Source organism: Pinus tabuliformis, chromosome 5_2 (assembly GCF_031772625.1).
Source record: "Pinus tabuliformis cultivar Carrire ecotype Pingquan chromosome 5_2, CPIR1, whole genome shotgun sequence".
Taxonomy (NCBI): Eukaryota; Viridiplantae; Streptophyta; class Pinopsida; order Pinales; family Pinaceae; genus Pinus; species Pinus tabuliformis.
In genome coordinates, this window is record NC_142306.1 from 247,637,257 (window position 1) to 247,654,919 (window position 17,663).

Here is a 17,663-nt window from a genome sequence, read left to right on the forward strand (position 1 = left end):
ACTGAAAAATTGTTGAGAGTCCAACCAATCATATGGAGTGATGATAGAAGGCCAAATTAGGAGGGTCTATACTTTCCACAACAATTCAACCACTAGTGTAGGTGATGCAGAGGAAAAATCCCACAAGTGGCCCAATAACATAGTTATGGCACCAGATATCTGCAACATGCCTCCAACATTTCTAGGAAGTCAAGGAGATCTCAAATGTTTCCAAGTTAAATCTCTACATTTTAATTATTTGTTGGCATGTTTCATTGCATGGGAGTGGCTAACCACACCATCCCCCTCTTTAATGCTTGGGGTGGTAAACCCACTCCCCTCCCTCCCTAACACACATTTCAACACCCCCATTGGGGTCATGAAAAATGGTAGTTTGGGTTTAACACCTTCTAAAACTTTGTAGTTATACATTATATGAATTCCCCCAACATTTTCTTCTTCCCTACTATCTTTTCCATTGTGTTCATTTATGTCTACTTTTGTAGGATATGAATCTTGGATTGATAAACTTCCCCTTATTTTCCTCTAGGTATTCCTTATCCATTTCAACTTCAAGGGAGCCTCATCATTTCCTTAAATGGCCAGTTCATTTAATATCTCATTTAAGTATTAGCCATAGATATTTTGGTGAAGGTTGTGTTAACCCAATTTGTATTAGAAAATACTAAACTCTATCATATTTGGTAACATATTATTTAAAATATTCCCCATAAAGAACTATTCAAATAACTATCTTGCTTTTATGAATTTTGTATGGTTCAAAATCAATGGAAACTTTAGCAAATGGGTCTTCTCAACTCTATTAATCTTGGATGAAATAGTTTTTTAAACTTCTTGGTTGATACTGTCATGTTTTTACTTTCATTCATCATGAAATCTATGGTTGGGAATACAATTATCTTATTTAAAAGAAGGAAATTTATTATGTGCAAACTTTAGAAGAGAATCTTATATTGAACTTTATATTTTTTTCATTTAGTGAGTATGATTACCTGGTTGTTTCTCAAGGAAATTGGTGTTTAAATGAAATATGGTTTACAAAGAGATTTTTGCAAGTTAAAATTTTTGGTTTGGGTATACTACTTAACACTCACCCATTATATTCATTGAGAAAAAATTGAAACCCAAGTGGAGTCCCACCTCTTCAACAGTCAGGGAATTCTAGGATCTTCCTATGATCCCTCCATTGTTACTCTTTCTCCTTTGACAACGGAAATAGATTAAACAAATATTAGGTTGTTTATCATATTATGATACAACTGATTGGTCAAAACTATTTGAAATGCTAGGTTGTTGAGCATATTATAATGAAATTATTTTTTTATATAAAGTTAAAAACATTAGGTTATTGATGAGATTATCATATAAATTCCTCTCATATTCTTGGATTTGTGAACGTTTTAATCACTATTATCAATGATAAAGGCTTCTTTCTCTCTATCTGTTTTTATAATTGACCTTAAAGAAGTTTTTGATAGTTTAGTTTTCCATGTCATTCTCTATATGAAAGCTCACATTGTCACTCTCTATAACTACATTTTCTAATCCATCAAATAGTTTTAAAATAATCCTTTGAATTCTTTCATGAATATATAAGTTATGCATAATTTAATGTTGACTATACTCCCATTTACATGTTTGGATAAAGAAAATCCTGGTATACCATGGGTATTCAAAATGATCCCACAAACAATAAAATTTAATGTGATTTTTTGATGGAAAACAAATGTTTAGATATACCACATTAAGGTATCCATGACATTAGCTTGCACCTTTGTAGTTTCTTTATGCACCTTGGTTTATAGCCCTACCTATGGACATTGATGTTTTGAAAAGTTTTAAAATCACGGTGTTTTTTAGGTATCTCTATTGTTAAAGAAAATTGAGTGTGGGAGAGATGGGTAAATGGTAGTTTTTTACCCAAAAAAATGTAGAAAAGAAGCCCAAAGTTGATTGGGTGCACATATCCCTCTATTGGGTTGAATGTGGTTTTAATTTTTGTTGAAGCCATTGTTGTGTACTCATACACAATATACTTTTGACATATTAAGCTACTTTTTGTACATTCTTTAATTTAATTTTTAGATAATTAATGACTCATCACTAAGTTGTTGAGAGTTGCCAGTTAATCTTATAAATTACTTATTACTAAGTTATTTGATAGTTTGTAATTACAAAATGTTATGAACCAACACCTTGAAAATGATGTCAACACATGGATGACCATGGTCCTTAGACAAATGGACGACCGTGGCAATAAGGACCAGGCTATATCGTTTGGTCATATGCGTGGAAAAAGGAGGTAAGTCAATGTGGAGCCAAATTGTTGGTTGAAAGATAAAGGAACATGATCAAACTGAAGTTTGAATTGTGACATTAACCCCAAGCCACATGTATTAATACATGTGACCTATGATACAATGAGGGACAACAATGATCAAAATCATTATGGAAAGAATTATATTAGCTTATGGTGACATATCTCTTGTCGTAGTTTTTAGTCCATAGAGGATGAGTTTTTATATGATGTATGGTTTACAGTGACATATCGTTGGTCATATTTTCGAGTCTACAAAGGACGAGTATTTATATATGGTGACATATCTCTTATCATATTTTCAAGTCCATGAAGGACGAATTTGTATACATTGTATGGTTTATAATGACATATATGATTGCAGTTTCTAGTCTACGAAGGACAAGGTTTATATGATGTATGGTTTATGTTGACGTATCTCTGGTTCACAGTTACATTGATATATGTTTCAGGTGTGGTCTTAACTCACAGAGGACATATGGTACTATGGAAAACCACTTGGTCACTTGGAACTTGGCTGTAACTCTACAAAGGGTTTTTATTGTGAGGTTAAGTTTATTGTGCTGATGGAGGGAAAGTTTTGACAAAAGGAAATATGTTTGCAATAAAAGGGGTGTGAACTCATTGATTTGCAAGCCACCAATTATAGCTTGATTGGTTAGCATGTTGGACAAGATGTTGTAGGTTCTGGGATGGAGTCCCATTGGATGTTTTATATGCTGTATGTTTTTTGTTGTAAGACTTTGCACTTCACATATGGTATTTGACCCCATGACTTGCATATGAGGTTTAATATATGTCATATGAACTCGTGTTGGTATAATGACCTCCATGCTGGTATAATTTCTGATATATGTTTGTTGACTCCCGCTGGTAGAAAGTTGATATATATTTGATATATGCTTGTTGAACACTACTGGTATAAAATTGATATATGTTTGATGACCATGTGTCGTTGTAATTTGATATATTTTATATGATGTGTGGGGGCAAAACCACTTGGTATATGATTTGTATGTTGTTAGTTGTATAAGAAAATAAATAAAAAGGTCCTCTGAGGACTAAACCTTTTCAACAAGTTTGACATATGAACAAACCAAAGAAGGCAAATTGTTGGCATGGGATAATCGAAGAATGAAAAATTGAGTGAGACCTATGTTTTATTTTTGGGGTTTCATGTAATTCTAGAATTTTGAAATTATTTAATGGAAAACTTTTACTTGGTCATTTGAAGGCATATGCAAGCAAATTTCAGATCAGAAAGAAGCAAGGTGCTCAGAATTTTGAGTATATCAATTTTGTGACAACATTAATACGGGTTGGTAGAATAAGTGTTTGAAGTGATAATGATTGGTATAATGGAAATGTTTATGGAAGTAGTAGTATTTTCATGTTGTGGTAAGTCTCTTATATGTAGATTCAATGATATATGGTGATGGTGGATCCAATTTGAAAATGTGATGAAATAAAGGTATACACATAAGTTTAAGAAGGACATGTGGACCTCCGCTGCAATTGGAGCCTCAATTAGGTTGGAGTCTAGAGCAAGTTGAAGCCTACTCACTCTGTGCTTTACATATGGTATTTGACTCCACACATTGCATATTGGGTATGATTTAATATATGTCATATGACCGCAAGCTTGTATAAAGTTTGAGTTACGTATGATGACCTTTGAACTGGTATAATGTTTGATATATGTTTGTTGACCCCCATTGGTATAAGGTTGATATATGTTTGATGGCCCTGTGCCAATGTAGGTTTGATATATGCTATATGATGTGTGGGGAACAACCACTTGGTATATGATTCATATGTTGTTGGTTGTATAAGAAAATAAATAAAAATGTCATAGAAGGACTAAACCGTTTTGACAAGTTTGACATATGAACATACCAGAGAACGAAACATGTTAACAAGGGATAATTAAAGAATGAAAAATTGAGTCAAACATATGTTTTATTTTTGGGCTATCATTTCATTGTAGCATTGTGAAATTATTGAAGGGAAAACTTTGACTTGGCCATTTTAAGGCATATGTAATTCCGAGTAAATTTAGTTTTGTGACAACATTAATATGTGTTGCATGAATTAGTGTTTGAAATGACAATTGTTGGTATAATGGTAGCGTTTACGGTAGTGTTAGTATTTTTAGGTTGTGTTTGCAAGTTGTGACAATTTCCTTATATGTAGATTCAATTATATATGAAATAACGATCCAAACAAAAGTTGAAGAAGGAGTTGGGTGCCTCCACTTAGATTGGAGCCTCAATCAAGTTGGGCTCTAGAGCAATTTGGAGCTTGGAGTAGGTTGGTGCCCACTCATAATCAAGGTTGGTGCCTCAATGAAGTTGTAGCCTATACCAAGTGGCAACTTTCATATCTTGGGGGCAGTTGCCTTCTACAGGTTGGAACGTACAAATTGATGCAAATAAATTGAATAGTGAGAAGAAGAAAAGTTGGTGGTTTTCTCTCAATTGTTTTTCCACCTAAATTTTATGTCTCCTTGTTACATAATGATTTCTTTTGTTGTTTCTAGTTATGATACTTATGTGATGATGCATTTGATAACTAATGAGATAATGTTTATGATGACTATGAAATGAAGGTATGATTAATTAAGATTATGAAATTGGAAAATTGTCTTCACACTAATTCACCCCTCACCTCTCAATGTGACATTTGGGCCAACAATGTAATGAAGTCCACTACTATCTCTTCCCATATTTGACTAGGTATATGTAATGGCTAAATTCACCTTGGGTATTTTATTGTCTCTGCATTATTTCTTTAGAAATCCTAACATTCTTTTATAATTTTATAAATATATTTCTTCATTCCTTGCATTAAAATCTATTTTGATCCTTTGATATGTTTTAAGTAAACTTGAATTTCCTATGATCGAAGAGTCATGGACTCCATTAATATTTGTTGCATCAAATTTGATTGAGGGCACACAAATATCTATCCTTGTAGCAAAGTATATCTCCCTTCCACTCCCAATGTTCCACATATTTCATTCATTCCTTTACAAATTATATTTGTTGTCTATTACTATTGTCATTTTTCCATTCATGGTGAACTTATTCTATCCACCTAAGAACAACAAATGTAATAGAGTATAAACTTGAGGCTTCTTCTATTCTAGAAAGAGTATCTACTTATACATCGTCCTTCCTTTTTCTATAGATTATTTCAAAATAGACACTTGCATTTTTTCTACCCATTTTTGTTTCTCTATAGATGACAATAATTTCTCCAAAAAATACTTTATGCTATCATAATCTATCTTGACTTTAAAGTTCCCTCCAATGAGATGTTGTCACCATTTTTTTTTTGCATGTAAAATTATTCCATTTCTTTTTCATATGCAGATTCAACAAAAACAATTCCAATGAATTATTTTTATTCAAAAGTCGTTGTCTCCCTTCTTGTGTCAATACTACTCTAGTTCCTTGTCATGATGCATCATATTCTAATATGAATGTATTACTAAAATCAGGTGCTTTATTATCTAACCAAATCAAAAAAAGAAAATAAAAGATATATCAATGAATTGAAAATAAGCCTCTTGGAGGGGGTGGGGGGCGCAGGTGGGGTAACCTCCTTTTACATCACATAAATGAATAATTCTTGGATGATTAAAATAACAAGGACTCCTTGGTGTATATAAGAGTCTAAAGGGTCACAATATAATTAGGGCCTACATAACAATAAGAATTTAATGGCACAATGTTGAAATTTGATGACTAAAAAGTTTCTTGCAATCCCAACCCGGTTTTTATTTCACCTTATCACTCCCATTCAATTAAATTACCTTTCCCATAAACATACATTCAACATATATAATTATGGAAATGAAAATTTTAGATTAAAACACATGAGACTATCAACACATGTTGAAAATAAATATGGACATAAATAGACCAACAACACACATAAAAATACACACATATTTTTTGCCAACTTAGACCAAGGCAAAACCCCTTCAATATTCTCCGTGGAAAACCTGTTAGAGAGGCTCTTCAAATTTAATTTATCTTTCAAGTTAAGAAAAATACGTTTGCAGACAAAACAAAACAACAAAATACAAATTATCTCTTCATCCCAAAACTCCTTGAAAATTGTGCCCACTTTGCCTCGATTTTCATTCCCACTTGAAGCTAAAAATATGTACTATACGTATTCAAACTGTACGTATTTTTCATTTTTTATTCAAAAACTTATCTTTAATGGTGTGCATATCACATCATTAAATTTTGTTCATATTGTACCTTTTGTTGTCTTCTATGCCTTGATTTCCATGCCCAACTTTGCCCAGAAATCACTCCTTTAGCTTGCTGCAACAAATTTCTCTTTCAAAACTTTTCTCCAGATCTCAGCCCCCTCTCTCCAATTTGATCATGAAGAATGAATGAAATCTCTCTTTTCTTTTTCTCCTTTTGTTTCCATAAATGACTTTTGGGCAACCCTAAGATCTAATGGCTCAGATTCATTTATATTAAGGGATGAGAATAAATGTGCATTTAATTCTCACTTTCTGTTTTTTAACTCACCCATTGAATAAAGTACCCACATTGTACTTTATTTCTAAAGTCACTTTTCACTTTATAATTTAACATTAACCTTACCACTTATAAAGTCACTTCACTTTATAAAGTCACACTTATGAAAAGAATTATTTTGGACACTTTTCCCTAGGTAGAGACTAACCCATGGGAAACCACTTGTCCAAGGTACCTTAAAAATCAACACTCCCTCTTACGAAGGAAAATGTTTCTCACCACACCCATCTTGTCCCTGAAATGGACATGCTTTCCTCTTGGCAAGGACTTCGTGAGAAAATCGACCACCTACTCATCTATTGATTTATACTCCAACTTCACTGCCCCTTCTGAACATAGTCCTTGATGAAATGATATATGATGTCAATGTGTTTTGACTAGTCATGAAACATTGGATTCTTTATAAGTTTAATGCAACTATGATTATCACAATGAATAACCATTGGCATCAACTCCTGATCAAATAAGGCATACAAAAACTGGCGAAGCCAAATGGCCTCACAACTAGCCTAGATAGAAGCCATATACTCGGCCATAGAAGAGCTCAAGGAAACTGACTTTTTGTTTCGTCTAAACCATAACACAACTACTGAACCCAATCAAAAGCAACACCCTGAAGTGCTTTTCCTATCAAAAGCACAACCTTCCCATTCTAAATCTGTGTAACCTACAAACCTCACTCCATCTCCCCGCTTATAGTCCATATCATAATCAACAGTCCCCTACATGTAGCGAAGAATATGCTTTGCAGCTACCCAGTGCACCCTCTTGGGCTCAACCATGAACTGGCTAAGTGTGTTCACTACAAAGCATATATTTGGCATAGCGTTGACCATATACATCAACGACCCAATAAGTTTCCTATACAATGTGGGATCCACAAAACTAGAATCTGAAGAGTGAAGGTTCTTCCAATTGGTGATCATAGGTGTAGACATGGGTCTACAGCCTTCCATGTGAAATCTGCTCAACACATCTACAACACACTGCCAATGTCCTAGAAAGATATGCTCCTCCTCCTGCCACACCTCAAGCCCAAAAAATTAATGCATCAGCCCAATGTCCTTCATCTCGAACTCCATATCAAGATCCTCCATGCAACCACTAATCAGTCTCTCTTCCCCAGTAATGAACAAGTCATCAACATACAACACAAGAGTGAACAGATCATCCCCTACAACAATGTAGTATAGGTTTGGATCCGCATCACTCTTCATGAAACCCATCTACTGCAAGTAATTATCAATCCTCAAATACCAAGCTCTTGGAGCTTGCTTAAGTCTATAGAGTGCTCACCTCAACTGACATAATGGGTCTCCCCCCCAAGTACCTCAAAGCCCTATGGTTGCTCAAGATACACCTCCTCCTCTATAACTTCATTTAGAAATGCAGTCTTCACATCCATTTGATGGATTTTCCAACCCATTTCTACAACAATAGAAATAAGGGACCATATAGAAGTGTACCGAGCTACGGGAGCGAAGGTCTCATCATAGTAAACTCCCTCTATTTGTGAGAACCCTCTAGCCACAAACTTCACCTTGAACTTCTCAATGTTTCCATCCACAACATGCTTGATATTGTAGAGCCACCTGTAAGTCACAATTGACTTGCCCTCAGGCCCAGGCACCACTTCTTGGACATTGTTCTTAATGATAGATGCATACTCCTCCACTATAGCCTCTCTCCATACCTCCTAGCTGGCAGCCTCCTTGTATATAGTAGGCTCGGGGTCAAAAATGCTAGTAGCCTTGGCTACATAACTGCAAAACTTCTCAAGTGGCATACTCTCCCTATTCACCCTCTTCGAAGGAGCAAAAAACTCCACTTCCTTCAAGGTGTCTTGAAGCCACTTGGGCCTCCTATTCCCTAAAGAAGCTTCCCCATAGGGAACCTCATCCTCTGCCCTCTAGTCTGGTGAACCTGAAGGTTTGCCATCTGACCCTAGTGTGCCTGTACCAACACCTATCCTTGAAGAACCTGTATTGGTACCTATGCATGTGTCAGTTGAAGTTCCATGTGAACTCTATACTAGTGGACTCCCTAAAGAAGTGCTTGGTGAACTCACCACTGGTGCCCCAAATGTCATTGACACTGAAGTACCTCTTGTACCAGTCAATCCAAAACCCTGAGGTCTGCTCCCTATACCTGACCTCCCTGCTGAGGAGAAGTTTGTGACCATATCTCATCATACTCTCGTGATCTCCAATAGGCCCTCTCCTCCTCAAAATTCACATCCCTCCCAATCACCACTCCCTGTTTAGAAGGAATGAAGATCCGATAGGCCTTCGAAGTCTCACTATAACCCATAAAGATACACTTCTCTGCCATGGGTTCTAGCTTCATCCTCTACTCCTTAGAGATATAAGAATATGTGACACATCCAAAGATACAAAGATGTACCACATGAGGCTTCTCTCCAGTGAAAGCCTCCTTTGGATTCATATTCCCCAATACTCTCTGAGGACTCTTGTTCTGAAGATAAACAACAGTATTGTAGGCCTCAACCCACAAAAACAAAAGCAACCCTTGATCATGAATCATTGCTCTAACAACCCCAACAATAACTATGTTCTTCCTTTCAGACACCCCATTCTTTTGGGGGTTGTAAGGAACCGTGAACTCTCTCTTAATGCCCTCCTGTGCATAGAAGTAAGAAAACCCACCATCGGTATACTTACCACCATTGTCTAACCTCAAGACTGGAATCTTCCTACCTATCTTCTTTTCCACGAGAGATTTGAACTATTTAAAGCGACTGAATACATCACCCTTGGTCTTTAGGAAATATATCCAAGTCCTCCTAGAGTAGTCATCAATGAATATAACATAATAATCATAACCACCCAAATACACATGAAACATATGATCACTAACATTAGTATGAATCAAGTCTAGTATACATGTAGATTTTTTGTCGCTCATTGGGAATGGTAACTTGGTGTACTTGCCCAAAGCACACCCTCTGCAGACCTCATAATGCTCGACACTGAAATAAGGAACTCTAATAGTGATATCTGAGTACTCTCAAAGATCTATGATGCATATGCACCATCCTCTGGTGCCATAAATTGCATAAGTCTCTATTGTTGGTGGTACTAGTGTGAGTTCTACCAGATGTGCTACTCACCAATGATCCCGCCGAGTGAAAACTAAACTTGTATAGTTTCCCAAAGTGGACTCCAATCACTTTGGCCGAAGTGATGGAATCTCCCTTTGGATGCATCAATACCTACCCTCCTAAGAAAGTGACATCAAACCCCTTCTCCTCCATAGAAAACACTGAAATCAAGTTCTTCTTCATCCCCAAAACATACAAAACATCCATGACCTTCAAAGGAGGAAAAGCCTCCCTCTCCTAGTACAATCTCAATATCAAGTGCCCTCTATGCAAGCTCTGAAAATAACTCTCGTGCATTTGTCATATGATGGGAAGCCCCGCTATCTATGTACTACACATCATATGATGTACTCCTACTAGATGTAGAAGTAATAAATGCAAAGTCCTGGTCAGAATGTGAAGTAAACTGCTCCACCTCTTCTAAAGTTGTAGTAGCCTTCTTCCCCTTTTTCTTCCTCTCAGGACACATAGCAGCATAGTGTCCCATATTCTGACCTACCCAACATTTGACTTTGGACATATTTGTATCTTTATTATTCTTCTTCTCTTTTCCCTTAGCCCCATCTAATGAGGTCCTTTTCTTGGCCTTCCCTTTGTTCTCCCCCCTGGCTATCAAGGCTACATCCTCCTCATCTGGTATCTTCACCTCACCACTACTAGTCTTCCATATCTCATGCTACACAAATCATCCCAGAATTTGTCCCAATTGGGAATATTCTCCCTAGAGGTAACAACATATACAAAGACCTCCCAAGGCTTAGGAAGTCTCACTACAACTATCCTGACTAACTCTGTGGGTGTCACTGCCTCACCAATAGAATTCAAATCATCATGTACTTGTTTGACCTTGCCAAGATAATGAACTACACTTTCAACCTTTATCATCCTGATGTTCTTCAATTGTTCTTTGAGTACCATCTTCTTGCTCTCATTGGTACTCTGATAGGGAGTGGTTAGAGTTATCCACATCTGATATGCATATGTGTTTCTTCTCACCCGAGGAACCACATGATCCTTTAGACTATCCATCAAAATCCTTTTTGCCTTTGCATTATTTTTTTTGAATTCAACAATTTCATCCGCAATAGTAGGAGGTACAATCACTTGTCGCACTATGTCCCAAACTGATGCCTCCTCAAACACTGTTTGAATTTTGTCCTTCGAAATGACATAGTTGGATATCTCATCCAGTTTATCCTCTATCCTTAAGAACATGGCCATGTCTACTGTCCAAATTTATAAAACCAAGAAAATGGGGAAATGAACTTTCCAGCACACCTTGCTATCCCAAAATTTCATTTTGTGTGAAATTTCACCTCATTGTCCCAAAATATCAGTTTCTTGTCCAAACTAATTTCTTGTCCAAAAATTCAATTTTCTATCCAAACCAATGTTTGCTATCCCAAACTACTGTCTGTTGTTCAAATTGCAACTTTCAGCCTGTAGCTCTGATACCATGTTGAAATTTGATGACTAAAAAGTTTCCTACAATCCCAACCCGATTTTAATTTCACCTTATCACTCCCATTTAGTTAAATGCCCTTTCCCATAAATATACATTCAACATATAGAATTATGGAAATGAAATTTTCAGATTAAAACACATGGGATTCTCAACACATGCTAAAAATAAATATGGACATAAACATACCAGCAACACACATAAAAATACACATAGATTTTTGGTCAAATTAGACCGAGGCAAAACCCCTTCAATATTTTCTGGGGAGAACCTGTTAGAGAGCCCTTCAAATTTATTTATCTTTCAAGTTAAGGAAAAATACATTTGCAGACAAAACAAAACAACAAAATACAACTTATCTCTTCAGCCCAAAAATCCTTGAAAATCATGCCCACTTTGCCTCGATTTCTATGCCCACTTGAATATGAAAATATGTACTGTACATATACAGATTGTACGGACTGTTGATGAGCCCCAAATTGGGTAACTTATTGGGCTCATTTTGCCTAATTGTCCTTGTTCAATCCTCCATTTTTCATAGATTATGCATGTTTTTCTAGTATGTTTATGTTATTTGAATGAATAAGGGTGGTCACTCTACCAAGGAGTCTAATACGTGGTCATTTTAGGTTTTTTGGACAAATTTTGGAGCAAAAACCAAGCAATTATGGCCCAGGTGACAGTCAAGCTTGAGGTGAGGATTCATAGGAAGGTTGTCTGTGGCATTAAATGGCCCTTCCGCGAAATCTCCACCCTCAACTCCGAGCTTAACAGGCCACCAAAACGAGTTCTAAAGGCAGCGAAGCAGCTTTGGGAAGAGTGACTGTCTACTAGCAGTTGGAACAGCCAAGTCCCTTGAATCTAGGAGGGCTGTTAGCCCCCTCGTATTGTATAAATAAGAAGGCCTCAACCTTCGTAGTTTACTTTTGGAACTGTTGGTATTTGCACTATAGTGTTGTCCTTTTTCAGCTCGTTTTTCTTAGCTACTGTTGTACAAACTTTCTTGTGATGATTATTTTTGAGTAATGGGAAGCAACTTTACTTGGCATCAGATCTGAGTTCTTTATAGGAGCCTGCAGCTCTTGGGGTTGGGCCCAACCCGAGTGCTAAGGCCTCCTTTATGTATTGTTATTTGTTCTTTATGCATTTGCAAAATCATTTTGTTAAGTAGATTACATCTTGCTGATTAACTAGGTCACTATTAATGGTTAAAAAGATTTTTGATGCTCAGATTTAGTTTATAGGTTGTTAACAGGGAAAAGCTTCAAAAAAAGGCCATCAAACATCTCTGTTTTCACCTCTCCCTAAGTGGGATCAGGAGCCGGGATCAGGATAACCTTGCTGCCCACAAAAACATTGATTTTGCTTTGCCATGCAATCACTAGTGTTTGATTTTCATGTGTAGAAGTTGGTTACAAGTTAAAACTTTTTCTTGCTTAGTTGCATGAGTTAGCATACATGGTTTCATTGCAGTTCAAACTTCTATTCATTCTTTTTATTGACAGTTAGATCAGATTAGGTCAACGTAACTAGGTTTATTATTTTACAAGTCTTCATCGATCCAGTTGGAAAGACGACTTGCAGAGCACCTGTACCACTTCTCTACCTGCCCATACTCTATCAAACCCATCTACTCCATTCCTCAGCTCAGCTTCTAGCCTTACGTTTGCCATTTGCTCACATAACCCTAGTTTTTTGTGCATCATTGTTTCAGTCCTCCTTGAACAAATCCAACCATCTACATCTGTCCTCAACTCCATCCACCAAGTCCTGGACCACCTCCAACCCTTATCCTACCTCCATACCCACTCCTTCATCTTTCTCCATCCATCCATCCTCCAAAATCCCATTTCTGAACATCCTGTAGAAAGTTACAGAACATCCTGTAGAAAATCACAGACATCTTGTAGAACCCCTGCAGACTTCCTGTAGAAGCTCACGAATGAGGTTTCTTGATAGAAAAACTCTGTGAAACTCTCTGGAAGGGTGTTAGGGACCCCTTAGGCCCTCTCTGAACCTTCCTGACCTCATCCAAGCATTTCCTCTCGCCAATCCACCTCTGCACAGTCAAAACAGTCAAATCGCATGCATGATAATTCTGGCAACTTATCCAAAAATACAAAAAGATGGTTTTTTTCAGATGTTACTGTAGAAGTAGCTTAGATACATGTATTTACCTTCCTAGAAGTCAATGGCATTTCTTTCAGTAGCTCGCATCCTCTTTCTTGCATCAGTAGGGATAGCTGGTAAAATTAGGGTTTGCTAGGGTTACGTTTCCTTTCAGCTTTCCAGTTTCTTTCTGCAAGTAGATCAGCCTTCTTTGAGTTAGCTTTCATCCATCAGTTAAAAATCTTCTTCTCAGAGCTCATAGAAGTTGGCTTAAGCCCCTAGCGGACTTGTGCCAACTGACCAAGTGACAGATGCGGCAAGAGCTAGTACTTGTGCGTACAGCACCGTCGCTTCCAAGTTTGTTACGAACTACCGGGTTGATAAAAGTAAAGAAGGGAGTCCCAGGAGTTGCAGCGTTATTGCTACAATACTGGAGCTCACCACTCTTTTTGGCGCCGTTGCTGGGGAAGCATCAAAGTATTTTGATTGTTGCTTTTCTTCTATTTTCCTACTCTAACCTTCTGCTAAGTAGTTTATTTCAGTTCCATTCTGCAATTTCATTTCTGAAAAAGTAAATTAGACATTTCTTGCTTTCATAGATTAGCCTTTCAATTCCGCAATTTCAATTCTGCAAGCGTAGAATAGAATTTCAATTCTGCAAGTGTAGTCTAGCATTTCATTCTCGCAATTTGATTTCAGCAAAGTAGATTAGTCCTTTCCTGCTTTCATTTCAATTCGCATTTTCATTTCTACAAGATAGATTTTAGTTAGTTGCAATTCCATCTGTTTCAGTTTTGCAAGTACAAGCAGAGAAAAAAAGCAAAAACAACCAAAAATCCTTTCATGCCTCGTAGGAACAAAGATAATACCGGAAAATTCCTACCCAACACCCCCACCACTTCATTGAGTCACCCTTCTCTCTTCTTTGGTGGCAGTGATCCAGAAGAACCTATAGGTGAACCTCCTAAGATATACGAAGATACTATAACAGAAGAAGAGCAAGAAAACATTCCTTTTGAGACCATGGCTGACAACAGAAATGGTAGAGACAATGACAAGATAATAGAAGGTACCTTCCCCATCCTAGAGACCAACGGGGACATGAAAATGAAGAAAATAATTCCCTCGGCCTTACCTCATTTCCATGGATCGACCACTGGAGTTTGTTGTCATTTGTCAAACTTATGACTATACAGAAGATGAGCAAAAGTTGAAACTCTTTCCTTCTACCCTCAAGGATGCAGCATTACGCTGGTTCATGGGGTTATCTAGAAACAGTATCACTACTTGGGCTCAGATGCAGCAAACCTTTAACAACAAATACTGGGATTACTGCAGGTCAAAGGAAACCAAGGGAGAAATCTTTCGGATGACCATGGGGAATGATGAGTCTTTAGAAGACTACGAGGAAAGGTTCCAACTTAGATATAAACGGGTCAGGTGCACACTTGACCCTGAATCTCTAAAGATGGTTCTACTCCGAGGAATCCCTGAAGACCTCCTAGATACCCTTCACATGCTAGCTGGAGGAGACATTTACCAACTACCTTATGAGGACATAAAGACTGTGTTTAGAAACCACTCTAGGGCAGCCCGGAAAAGAGGTAGGGGGAATTCACTTTCAGCTAGTACTACCTTCTCCAAGCATGAGTTTGCTAATCAGATGGAAGACCTCAAAAGTGAGATGAGACAGACCATTGCCATGCAACTTGATACTTTCCGAATCCAACAAAAGAAGAAGGAAGCTGAGAGGGCTTTGGCCATTTTTTGTCCTAGATGTACGAGGAAGCACCCTAAGAACGAGTGTCCATTGCACTCAGTAGAGGTATGTTTCATTTGTGAGGAGAACCACCCCACAAACCAATGCCCAACCTTGCCCGGATTCAAAGCCATGTACCAAGGGACTGAGGCACCCACTGAACCTCTCTACTTCCTCAACCAAAGGAGGCCGCATAGACCCAGACCTTACCAGCAAGGGATGCAAGGGCCATCCCAAACTTATTATAGCCCCAACCAATCTGCTCACATGCCTTCTTGGTGTCCCCCTGCTCATCCTTCCTGGTCTGCACCTCCTCCGTGGTCTTATCCACCTCAATACCATACTCAACCCACTGCTCATTCATTTCACTCACATGTCCAGCCACAGACTTAGTGGAATGCACCTCAAACAGGGTGGAGGCCCCAATACAACTCTCCTCCTGCCATTCTGCCTCCACCACCGGCTCAACCACAACCATTACCTCCTACTCCTCCAAGACAACCCTAGATGCCTGCTCAACCGAACCCAAACCCCAACAACCGACAGGCCCAACAGGTATACACTAGGGAGACAACATGTCCTACCTATGCTGTGGAGATCAACCTGCGATCCGGGAAGACCCTTCCAGATCGCCAACCTCCTCCCCGGAGGACGAGGAAGAGAAACAGGAAAGTGAACCCAAAGCCATTCCACCCTTTCCTGAGTGACTAATAGTAACCACGCAACCAAACCCAGAGGAGATTGAACTTCTAAGAGAACTGAAACAGTTGTGTGTGAAAATACCACTTCTCCAGGCCATCAAAGATGTACCGATATACAACAAATTGATTAAGGAGAAGTGTTTCAGGCACCCATGCAGGAGAAAGAGAGATGCCTCAACTATCAATGTCATCGGACAACTGTCCGATCTAATGTTGGGGTAAGTAATCTATCCAAAGTATTTGGACCTTGGGAGTCTTGTAGTTGATGTCCACATCAATGGCACCATAATTCCCCATACCTTGATTGATCTAGGGGCTACCATTAATGTGATGACCAGGGACACCATGCTTAAACTCAACCTTCAGAATTCCTTAAGGAAGACCTCGATAGTCTTGCAGTTGGCAGATCGCTCAACGTGACTCCCGAAGGGATTGTGGAAGATGTCTTGGTCTCTGTTGACTCTTGGGAGTACCCTGCGGACTTCTTGGTCCTTCAGCCAAAGGCTAAGCTCACTGGATACCCCCTCATTTTGGGAAGGCCTTGGTTAGCCACTGCGGATGCTTACATCAGTTGTCGAGCTGGAAGAATGACCATCAAGAATGGGCCTATGTCCAAGCAGCTAGTCCTATATCCTCCTGCCCAACCTCTGTTAGAACATGACTTACCACTCTGGTTGGAAGAAGGAGATGAGGATGAGGTCTACTCTGCACCATTGTGCACAGTAGAAACCACTAGGGGAGGTCCTCAAACCGAGGATGATTTGATTGAGACTTTGATTCAAAATCCACCTCCCAGTGCACTGTCCTTAGAGGAATTGGTGGAAGATACCCAAGCCAACACCTTAGTGGACCTCTGTGTGACTGATCCAACCTCTCCCAGAGTTAAGAATGTGGAGTTTGGTCCCGAAAGAACTTTAAAGATCAGCTCCTCCCTATCTCCTTCCCAGGAGAAGGAGCTGTGTAGCTTACTGAACAATCATTTAGATGCTTTCGCTTGGAGCTATAAGGAGATGAAAGGAGTCCATCCTTCGGTCTATACCCATCACATCTACATTAAAGAAGATTGTAAACCAGTCAGGCAGCCTCAAAGGAGAATGAATCCAGCCCTTAAGGACATTGTCAAAGAAGAATTGCAAAAATTATTGGATGCAGGATTCATCTACCCTATCTCCGATAGTGAGTGGGTCTCGCCTCTAGTGCTTGTGCCCAAAAAGAACGGGAAGTGGAGAATCTATGTAGATTACCGAGAACTTAACAAAGCCACCAAGAAAGACCATTTCCCTTTGCCTTTCATAGATCAGGTGTTGGATGGACTGGCAGGGAAGAAGTTCTTCTCTTTCCTAGATGGGTTCAGCGGGTATAACCAGATCCAAATCAGCCCGGAAGACCAAGATAAAACCACCTTCACCTATCCTTGGGGTACCTTTTCCTACCAAGTCCTTCCCTTTGGGCTATGCAACACTCCTACCACTTTCCAAAGAGCAGTATTGAGCATCTTTTCTGAGTTGGTCCATGATTCGGTAGAAATCTATATGGATGACTTTACTCCTTATGGGTCCAACTTCCAAGAAGCATTGACTAATCTTGGAAAAGTTCTAACCAAGTGCATTGAGATGAACCTGTCCCTTA